The sequence below is a fragment of the Myxine glutinosa genome, chromosome 10 (genome assembly GCF_964187855.1).
Source record: "Myxine glutinosa chromosome 10, kmMyxGlut1.1, whole genome shotgun sequence".
Classification (NCBI taxonomy): domain Eukaryota; kingdom Metazoa; phylum Chordata; class Myxini; order Myxiniformes; family Myxinidae; genus Myxine; species Myxine glutinosa.
In genome coordinates, this window is record NC_136270.1 from 136,664,073 (window position 1) to 136,675,808 (window position 11,736).

General features: G+C 46.9%; 1 protein-coding gene across 1 annotated transcript in view; it reads left to right on the forward strand.

Moving 5' to 3' along the window:
- Window positions 1–6,921: 6,921 nt before the first annotated feature.
- The window catches only part of LOC137433730 (ubiquitin carboxyl-terminal hydrolase 37), a 149,500-nt gene continuing 144,685 nt past the window's right edge, over window positions 6,922–11,736 (forward strand). Inside the window, 1 exon segment of the mRNA XM_078786177.1 lies at window positions 6,922–7,060. The gene's annotated coding sequence lies outside the window, so the exon portion shown is untranslated.

Here is an 11,736-nt window from a genome sequence, read left to right on the forward strand (position 1 = left end):
TTCAAGGATCAATTTATTTGCTTCGAAATGTCAAATGTGGTTTTTGTTTCTTTTAAAGGTCACATTAACAAAATCTAGAATAATTTCAACATAATTCCAATGAACTTTTGGTTCTAAGTCATCTTGAAAAGTAAGTTCACCCCCACAAAAAAAATATTCCATATTAAATGCCAAGTCTGTATGAGTAATGTCAAAAAGGTAAATGTTACTGGTGTTAGTGAACTTGTTACATAACACACATACACCGCCTATTGGGTGACTATGGCATGCATGGCAATACTGTGGAGAACTACTTCCGGAGTCATCTCCGGGCTGCATGTGGAACATGACTTGCTTGAACTAACATCGGCTCTGTGTCCTTTTATACAAACGTCCAAAACAGAGAGCCCAACTCCAAATGGAATGGACAAACTCGATCACATGGTCGCAAGACACAGAAGGGTTATCCTTATCGATTTCCCCCATAAATCCAGGTGGATTTGAGGCATGGTAAGAGTCCAGGGTGGCCAGATTAGAACTTTCTGTATCAGACTTAACAGGTCAGGAGTCCAGATGACCACACCCATTTCTTTAGCTGCTCACCTATTGGGCAAACAGAAGGGAGGGAAATAAGGGGTTTCTCCCCACATATGGCAACGGTACTCCCAACAGTGAAAATGGCTCTGACTGGGGGGTTGGCCCCAGAGGATAGGGATTTGACCCAGAATTTGAACTGGGACACTTCCCCAGCAGAGGGATAGGGACTTCACCGATCTCCTTCTCCACACTCTTCCTTACCCTCCCATCCAGAACCCTCTCCAGCCCCTTCATGACGATTAAGGAGTGTGATGCCCCCTGTACTTCCCCGGATCTTGAACATCATGCTTCCCCTTCCATAATCGACACAAATTAACCCTGTCCTCCGCTCCTCAGGAATTGAACCCTCACTCATACATGAAAACATAGGGGCAATACCCCTGGTAGAATAAACAGTATACTGCACTGACTAAAGGTATTTTAAACCAATTTCAATGGTTGCTAGAAGACAGGGAAGCATGGAGAATCATAGCCGGCGAAGCCGGTGTTGTGAATGAACGCGTACGTATTATGTCGAAAAGCCAGATTTTGATGGATCCTTTGAGAATTTCGAAGCTTTGACGCACCAAATCGCTCCATGGAGGCCGCCATCTTGCGGATGCGGAAGTATGCATAAACAATAATTGCGAAAAAGTTCAATAGGAGTTTGTTTCACCCGTCTTTTTTTTATTCACAATCTTATGCACCTCCAATTTGTAATTAAAATAAGCCAAATTTTGCTGGATCTTTTGAGAATTTCGAAGCTTTGACGCACCAAATCGCTCCGTGGAGGCCGCCATCTTCCGGATGCGGAAGTATGCATCAACAATTGCGAAAAAGTTCAATCGGAGTTTGTTTCACCCGTCTTTGTTTGATTCACAATCTTATGCACCTCTAATTTGTAATTGCAATACTTTAAGACCAACCTCGGCCCGCATGGGCCCACACGGGCCCTGGTTATCTCCAATGAAAATCGTCACCAAACACCGAAACCAATGAGATTCGAGCATTTGGAAAAAATATTTCACAAAAGCTTATTACGCGTTTCGGAGGGTGAAAACGGCGTGAAATATTCTAAAATTGACGAGGAATTATTTTTTAGAAATCTCGCGGCCGTCGCGTCGGGGATAGGTTTTCACGGCCGGAAATATCCGAAGTTGAGACGGAATTCACCGAATTAATCAAGAAGGAAATTTTATAAATTTTAATCTCATCCAGATTGCAAATGGTGTCATTTTGAACTAGGTACGGCACCTACTACACCTACCTACCTCCAACTACCTAACCTACTGATGCCATCGTGATGGGTAAATGAGTGGCAAGAGGCTTTGGCTTCGCCGGCTTATTGCGGCTTTGCAGTCGGGTCATATTATTAACATAATCATAAGACTTTAAACAAACAAACAAAAACCCAATTTTTCTAATGCCTTGAACAAACATTGGTACATCATGGGTGATGAATGTTGGGTGAAGTTTCATGGAAATGGTGTGTGTAGTTTCTGAGAAGAAAAGCAAATACCTATTTTGGGGGAAACCCCCCGTAGACCACTAAACGGGCAGATTTCTTAAATGCCATAAACAAACTTCGGTACATCACGGGTGGCGAAGGATGTGGTGAAGTTTCAGAGAAAAGGGCAAATACCTATTTTGGGGGGTCAAACCTGGATGCTCTTTGACCCCAGTAAACCCCCTAGACCCCGATCTTTCAAATGCCATGAACAAAGTTTAGTCACAACACAACAAATATCAGTTGTGCCAAATTTGGTCACAATCCCATCACCGGTTTCGGAGAAGTTTCAAGTGTTTACGGACGGACAACCCGCCATAGACGGGTCAATATACAACCAGAACAGCCGTACCCCAAAAAAATTGCAAATTTTAGTTTTATTGCATTTCCTTATATTTTAAGACTTACTTAGGAACATATCAAAAGTTGGACATAAATGGACCATGGGAAAGTAAAAATTTTTGACATGATAAAAATGTCACAAAACCATGCACGATTCACTACGTCGAAAACGTCTTTGGTTTTTTATTTTTGTTTCTTTTTGTTTATATAAATTAATTTGTTCCACTGAGACCAGCTGCAAAGGCAACATTTTATAACACTTGTTTCGTGTCTTTAACAATGTTTACATCTGCTACCTGACACATGTCTTTAACAATATGACCTCCCAGCATGTAGGCTAATGACCTAATTCTTCACTGGTAGTTGTGCAGCTTGACTGAGTAACAACTCCACATGAATGAGTTAATTACACCTAATTAGGACTCAATTGGACAACGTTGTATGGTAAACATTGGAGATACAATACAATACAACCAATGAGATACAGTACAATACAACCAAGGCCAAGGCAGTAGCAAAAAGACAGGTAGGCCTATGCATACAATTGCCCCATATATTCTACATGTATTTTGTACTCCTACAACTGTAGTGTATGATGGTATTTATTTTCCAGGTTCTAGAGTTGTGGGGATGCATATTTATTTAATAGGAATGGGACCAGTTGATTGGGGGAAGGGGGGGGGGGGGGGTTCTATCAGTATGCGACTGTACATTTCCCTGGAGACTGTCGAAAGTGACACTATAGAGTCTGTGTTGCAATCAGAGTGCATTCATTTCATTGACAATAGATTGAATCAGGAAAGGAATAAACTTGCAAAGGACTCGAAAACCAGTGCACTTTGGATCAACTACCAGCGTATGTTGGGAATTGCAAGGGCACTTGTGGCAGCTGATCGGACGGGGTCCTGGGAGATGCATCTCCAAGCCATATCAGCTTGCTTGCCGATATTTGCAGCTGCTGGCCATCCCAATTACCTGAAGTCAGCTCGACTCTATCTCGAGAAGATGCTTGCGTTAGAGGATGACAACCCTGAGGTTCATCAGAAGTTCCAATCTGGTTATCATGTAATCCGGCGCAGTGACCAATACTGGGCTGGCCTAGGCTCTGATCTTGTGATAGAACAGACATTAATGCGCTCACTGAAAAGCCAAGGGGGGCTGACTCGAGGAAGTGGGATGTCAGAGCACCAGAGAGCAGTTTGGACTCTGTCTTCAACCATATCGTCCTCCTACAACCTTGCTATGCAAGAACTGACCTCGAGTAGCTACTCAACAAGTGAACAACATAAGGAGTTGACAACATCCAGGGTGAGTCGAGATGAAGCTGATCGTGGCAAAGTTGCCGAAAAACTGGACAGCTTCACACCATTTTCTGATGACAAGTCATTGCGCAATATCATCACAGGGGTTACTGCAAATGAGGATGTCAATGTTCATGACCTATTCAAAGTAGGTAGTGACATTGTCAAGAAGATGGATGATCACCCAGCTTACTCCTATTCACACAAAAGGAGTTCTAAAGCCAAGACACTTGCATTCAGCAGGGCAGTCAAAGTTGCTGAGGACCGCACAATAGATCCAGCGTTACTATTCCAGAGGTTCTTAGTGGTGTCACAGACGGGAGATCTCCAGATAGGTGAAGTGATGAAATATGAACTCTGCCCATACCCAATGTCTCTTTTTGAGGCAAAAAACATCCTGCGCCAGCCAGATAAACCACAGTTGGCGGAGGCAATAAGGAATTATGCTACAACCAAATCTGACAATGCTGTCAACCAGACAGTTCCAGGAACAGATCACTATGTTCTTGACGGGGGATCACTTATTCACCGCTTAAAGTGGACAGAGGGATTCACCTACAGTTCCATTGCAGATGAATATGCCTCATTTACAGTACGACACTATGGCAAAGCTACTGTTGTGTTTGATGGTTATGAGGCTGGGCCAAGCACAAAGGACTGTTCTCATCAACGTCGGAATAGAAACAAGAATGCCACCAAGGTTAACATTACGGAGTCAACAAAATTTGTTGGGAAAAAGGAGGACTTTCTGTCGAATGAGTCAAACAAGCAGGCAATGATACTGTTGATTATAGAGGTGTTGCACAAGGAAGGCTGTGAGGTGATCCAAGCAGAGGGAGATGCTGATGTTGAGATTGCAAAAGCGGCCGTCGCAAATGCGGCTTCCAGATCTACAACCCTCATTGGAGAAGATACAGATCTCCTTCTCCTCCTGCTCTTCTATATGGTGGAGACAAACTGCATTGAACTCTATTTCCGTTCTGACAAGGCAAAATCAAATGTCTACAATATCAAAGTCCTTCAGCAGATACTTGGAAATGCAGCCTGCAGAGATATATTGTTCCTTCATGCATTAACTGGCTGTGACGCAACGTCTCGTGTCTTTGGGATTGGAAAGAAGTCAGGGTTTCAAAGAATCATCAAGAAAGAAAAGGAACTGATAGACAGCTCAAAGGTGTTCTGTAAACCACAGCAGAGTCAGGATGTTATTGAAACTGCAGGCTGCAGAGCAATGGTGGCATTGTTTAAAGCAAATCAGAACGACTCATTGGCATCGATCAGATACAACATTCTCTGCAAAAAGGTTGCAAGGGCTAAGGCATTTGTCACTCCTGAAAGACTGCCACCCACATCCGCTGCCTGCAAGTTTCATTCTCTGCGGACCTATTACCAGGTAATGGAATGGATGGGCCTTTGTTGTGGAATGGAGCCAACGGAGTGGGGATGGAAGGTAGAAGGAGGAAAACTTGTTCCAGTGATGACAGACAAAAGCCCTGCTCCAGACATACTACTTCAGATGATTCACTGCAACTGTTCAGGGGGGTGCAAAACACTAAGGTGTTCATGTAGGAAGCATGGATTAGAGTGCACCAGTGCATGTGGACATTGCCAGGACAGCAACTGTGACAATATGAGTGTTGAACCAGACATAGAGGAGGAGGAGGAGGAGGACGATGAAACTGGAATCTAAGACTAGAAGGCATATGGTACTTCCACATGTGTCAAAATTGTCCAATTTTTTATATGTTGCTTTCCATGTCATAGACTGGCAGAAACAATCAAAGCACATATATTTGTGCAAATATTTACTTTAAATTGCGAATGGTCTCAGGATTAGCACTGCATAAACTACCAGCAACGATCATAATACAAATATTGGTGCAAAATTAACTTTAAATTGTTAGTGGTCTGATGATTATCAGTCAATTTTTTTACGTTTTATCTGCCGGCAGCCATCTTGTTTTCTGACGTCACTGAGGGACTTTCCCATGCGTCAAAATTGTCCAACTTTTAATATGTTGTCTTCCACTTCATAAACTACTAGAAATAAGCATAAAACAAAAATTTGCAATTTTTTTGGGGTCAGGCAGTATATTGACCCGTCTACCATCGCATAAGCTCCCCCGAGGCGCGTGCGATTTGGTCTCTTCCGAAGACAGAAGCCTCTTCCGGCTCTCTTCCGGTCGTTCGCTTTGGACTCTTCTCTTCTCGGAAGCTCTTCTGCCTCTTCCCGTCATCCAGCAGAAGAGGCGCGGAAGAGGCGGTAGAAGAGGCGCGAGAAACGCTGCTGGTTATACTTACGCAGCAAAACTTGCAAGTGAAAACACAATCTGGATATTTGCATCAACTTGTGATGTAGTGTCATCTTTGTCTAATTCTTCCATCATGAGCGCGAGTAATACATGTTTGGCCGCCATCTTGCATCTCTACTGCCTGTTCGGCGCAAAGCAATCTTCCGGAAGAGGCTTCTGCCTTCGGAACAGACCAAATCGCACGCGCCTCAGCACCTCGTTCCAGGTGAGCTAAAAACGAACCAATGGAAAGTTAGCAGTCTCGGAAAAATTAAATTTACTGTAAGTGAGCAAATTGAATATCATTTTCTGTAATAATGCATTATTGGAAATGCAAATGGGAAAAAATAAAAGTGTGAAAACTGGGTAGGGAGAACAGTGCAGGAAGCGTAATATGCAAAATACACCGCCCTCAAAACGATCGTCTGTAAACCGCTGCTATTCCTGATTTTACATTACACTTGCACATATACTGTACCGTAGTATTTATGGTTTCGAAGGTAAAATTTTATTCACTTTTATTTTGGAGTACATCCTTGTTTGAATTAACAAATTTGTGAAGTAAATTGCAAACATATTAAATACAGGGTGTGCCCGAATTACATTACATTAGACTACACGTCAATAATAAACATTTTTTAAAATAAAAAAACGCAGTTTTTTTTACATCCCTTTCCAATTTGAAACGTCGTTTCAAACTACAGCACGACGTTTCAAGGTCTTTTCTAGTAAAAAAAAATAAATAATCGTCATCGCGCTCTGAATCATAGAATGAAAAACGAAGAAAGGTTAAAAATTTTAGTAAAATCTTACTTATCAAATTATATTGTGTTAAATATTTTCCGTTTCCTTTTTTCTGGGTGTGGATGGGTATCTATATATTTTTTTATCATTATTATTCTTTTATTTTTGACAGGCAACTTCCAGGACAGTTCCGGGCTCTGTTCCCGCCATTGGGGCCTTTCCGGTGGTCTGTGGCCTGTCAGTTCCGGGCCCGTGTGCTGGGTTTGTTGCCGCTGGACGGGACTCCTGGTCAGTCTCATATCCTGACATTCCTGACCGAGGTAAAGGGTTCGTGGTGCTCGAGACGATGTTTGGGCATTCGATGTTGTTATTGAGGTCTTGACTCGTCTCTTCTGCTTCGCGTAGAAACGAAATCTTTTAAACTTAAAGAGGCTTGAACTGTGACTGAGGACTCGTCTTGCTCGTAAAGTCTTTTGAAGGACTCGTCTTGCTCGAAAAGTCTTTTGAAGGGCTCGTCTTGCTCGAAAAGTCTTTTGAAGGACTCGTCTTGCTCGAAAAGTCTTTTGAAGGACTCGCCTTGCTCGTAAAGTCTTTTGAAGGGCTCGTCTTGCTCGAAAAGTCTTTTGAAGGACTCGCCTTGCTCGTAAAGTCTTTTTAAGGACTCGTCTTGCTCGAAAAGTCTTTTGAAGGACTCGCCTTGCTCGTAAAGTCTTTTGAAGGGCTCGTCTTGCTCGAAAAGTCTTTTGAAGGACTCGTCTTGCTCGAAAAGTCTTTTGAAGGACTCGCCTTGCTCGTAAAGTCTTTTGAAGGACTCGTCTTGCTCGAAAAGTCTTTTGAAGGACTCGTCTTGCTCGAAAAGTCTTTTGAAGGACTCGCCTTGCTCGTAAAGTCTTTTGAAGGACTCGTCTTGCTCGAAAAGTCTTTTGAAGGACTCGTCTTGCTCGAAAAGTCTTTTGAAGGACTCGTCTTGCTCGAAAAGTCTTTTGAAGGACTCGCCTTGCTCGAAAAGTCTTTTGAAGGACTCGTCTTGCTCGAAAAGTCTTTTGAAGGACTCGTCTTGCTCGAAAGTCTTTTGAAGGACTCGCCTTGCTCGAAAAGTCTTTTGAAGGACTCGTCTTGCTCGAAAAGTCTTTTGAAGGACTCGTCTTGCTCGTAAAGCCCTGTTTAGCTCCGAGGAAAGGTTAACGTCCGAAACGTCACCTTGTTTCCGGCGGTGGTTTGCAAACCTCCATGAGCGTCCCGTTCATTAATGCATTATCCCTTTATTACTTGAATGAAGTTGGTTGTCGAGTAGTTAAGAGTTCGTTAGTAAGGAGACTTCAAGGCGACGGCTCCGAGTGGATTGTGATGTTCAATGAACGTGTTGTGTCCAATTGTTTCCTCCACTACCGATGGTCGACGGGTGTTGTGGATTCATGTCTGTCTGTGAGCAGGATATCTCAAAAAATTATGGACGGATTCGGACAAAACTTGGTGGACAGGTTGGTTGTGTGATGAGGAAGAATCGATTCAATTTTGGTGAAGATTCGAATCCGGATAAGAGAATTTGTTTTCATTTAAGGTGGTTCTTCATTGAGTGATGCAGCCAAAAATGATATGTAGCACGATATTTGAAAAAGTCGTGGATGGATTATGAGAAACCCTGAGTTGGTAAGTGAGAACAACAAGTGATTCGATTTTGGTTGAAGTCCGAATCCAGATCCTGTCTGTCAGCGGATACAAAACTTAACCTGTTCAGCCAGGTGGAGGTGTGCTCTCTACCGAATGTCGTTATTTGCTTCATTTTCTTTTCTGACAAGAGGACCAAGCTGTCCCAAGATTTGGAATGTGTGAAGGGCAGTGTTGTACAGTTACAGTAAAACTACAGAGCCAACAGTTGGGGTGGAATTTGCGACGTTCTGGGTGAAGCGACGGGAGGACTGTTTCGTTGGAGTGCTTCCCTGAACGCTCAAGCCACTTGTCGAGCGCTCTACAAGCTTTGATCTCTACAAGCTTTGATCTCTACATGCTTCCATGGCGATACCATGGCTCGGTTCTCCATGGGGACATCCCCAGAGTTAGGAAGGCAAAATAAATCGGAGGAATATAATTAGTAAATCAATGCGACAAGTGAACTAGTGTGCAAGAGAGGAATGAAAACTATTTTTAGTGGCTACAAAGCAATGAATCGAATCCCCACACCATGGCAGGAAGGCCGACAGGTATGCACACTCGCCCAAGCCGTCTAGCCTGGGTTTGAATCTAAACCCAGCTATAAACAGTCTTCCCGGTGTTTCACAGGCAGAGTGATTCATCAATGTGTGTGCCGTCTCTCAGATGGACATTAAACTGGGTGTGATATCTGCTGGAATTTGCCTCCCCCTCGCCCCCTCTCCCCCTCCCATCCTCGCTCTTTCCTTCCCCTTCCTTACCCTATCTCCTCCTCACTCTATCCCCTCCTCACTCTATCCCCTCCTCACTCTATCCCCTCCTCACTCTATCCCCTCCTCACTCTACCCCCTCTTCACTCTACCCCCTCTTCACTCTACCCCCTCTTCACTCTACCCCCTCTTCACTCTACCCCCTCTTCACGCTACCTCCTCTTCACGCTACCCCCTCTTCACGCTACCCCCTCTTCACGCTACCCCCCTCTTCACGCTACCCCCTCTTCACGCTACCCCCTCTTCACGCTACCCCCTCTTCACGCTACCCCCTCTTCACGCTACCCCCACTTCACGCTACCCCCTCTTCACGCTACTCCCCCTCTTCACGCTACTCCCCTCTTCACGCTACTCCCTCTTCACGCTACTCCCCCTCTTCACGCTACTCCCCCTCTTCACGCTACTCCCCCTCTTCACGCTACTCCCCCTCTTCACGCTACTCCCCTTCTTCACGCTACTCCCCCTCTTCACGCTACTCCCCCTCTTCACGCTACTCCCCCTCTTCACGCGACTCCCCCTCTTCACGCTACTCCCCCTCTTCACGCTACTCCCCCTCTTCACGCTACTCCCCCTCTTCACGCTACCCCCCCTCTTCACGCTACCCCTCCTCTTCACGCTACCCCCCTCTTCACGCTACTCCCCCTCTTCACGCTACTCCCCCTCTTCACGCTACTCCCCCTCTTCACGCTACTCCCCCTCTTCACGCTACCCCCCCTCTTCACGCTACTCCCCTCTTCACGTTACTCCCCCTCTTCACGTTACGCCCCCTCTTCATGTTACTCCCCCTCTTCACTCTACTCCCCCTCATCACCCCACTCTCCCTCTTCATTCTGCCCTCCCCCTCTTCACTCCACTCCCCCTCTTCACTCTGCCCTCCCCCCTCTTCACTCTGCCCTCCCCCTCTTCACTCTGCCCTCCCCCTCTTCACTCTGCCCTCCCCCTCTTCACTCTGCCCTCCCCCTCTTCACTCTGCCCTCCCCCTCTTCACTCTACGCCCCTCTTCACTCCGCTCCCCCTCTTCACTCCACTTCCCCTCTTCACTCCACTTCCCCTCTTCACTCCACTCCCCCTCTTCACTCCACTCCCCCTCTTCACTCCACTCCCCCTCTTCACTTTGCCCTCCCCCTCTTCACTCTGCCCTCCCCCTCTTCACTCTACGCCCCCTCTTCACTCTACGCCCCCTCTTCACCCTACGGCCCCTCTTCACTCTACCTCCCTCTTCACTCTACCTCCCCTCTTCACTCTACCTCCCCTCTTCACTCTACCTCCCCTATTCACGCTACCCCCTCTTCAGGCTACCCCCCTCTTCACGCTATCCTCCTCTTCACTCTACCACCCCCTCTTCACTCTACCACCTCCTCCTCACCCTATCCCCCTCCTCTTCACTCTATGCCCCTCCTCTTCACCCTACCCCCTCCTCTTCGCTCTACCCTCCTCCTCTTCACTCCACCCCCTCCTCTTCACCCTACTCCCCCTCTTCACCCTACTCCCCCTCTTCACCCTACTCCCCCTCTTCACCCTACTCCCCCTCTTCACCCTACTCCCCTCTTCACGCTACTCCCCCTCTTCACGCTACTCCCCCTCTTCACTCTACCCTCCCCCTCTTCACTCTACGCCTCTTCTTCACTCTACGCCTCTTCTTCACTCTACGCCTCTTCTTCACTCTACGCCTCTTCTTCACTCTACGCCTCTTCTTCACTCTACGCCTCTTCTTCACTCTACGCATCTTCCTCACTCTACGCATCTTCTTCACTCTACGCATCTTCTTCACTCTACGTCTCCTCTTCACTCTACGCCCCTCTTCACACTACGCCCCCTCTTCACTCCACTCCCCCTCTTCACTCTTCCCTCCCCTTCTTAACTCTTCCCTCCCCCTCTTCACTCTTCCCTCCCTCTCTTCACTCTGCCCTCACCCTCTTCACTCTGCCCTCCCCCTCTTCACGCTGCCTCCCCCTCTTCACGCTGCCCTCCCCCTCTTCACGCTGCCCTCCCCTCTTCACGCTGCCCCTCTCTGCCCCTCTTCACTCTGCCCTCCCCCTCTTCACTCTGCCCTCCCCCTCTTCACTCTGCCCTCCCCTCTTCACTCGACCCTCCCCCCTCTTCACTCGACCTCCCCCCTTTTCACTCGACCTCCCCCTCTTCACTCTACCTCCCATCTTCACGCTACCCTCCTCTTCACTCTACCACCCCCTCTTCACTCTACGCCCCCTCTTCACTCTATGCCCCCTCTTCACTCTGCCCTCCCCCTCTTCACTCTGCCCTCCCCCTCTTCACTCTGCCCTCCCCCTCTTCACTCTGCCCCTCCCCTCTTCACTCTACCCCTCTCCTCTTCACTCTACCCCTCCCCTCTTCACTCTACTCCTCCCCTCTTCACTCTACCCCTCCCCTCTTCACTCGACCCCCCCACTTCACTCTCCCTCCCCTCTTCACTCTTACTCCCGTCTTCACTCTACTCCTCCCTCTTCACTCTATCCCCCCTCTTCTTCACTCTAGCTCCCCCCGCCTCACGCTACCCTCCTCTTCACTCTACCTCCTCTTCCTCTCTGTCCATCCTCTTCCTCTGTCACACCTTCTCC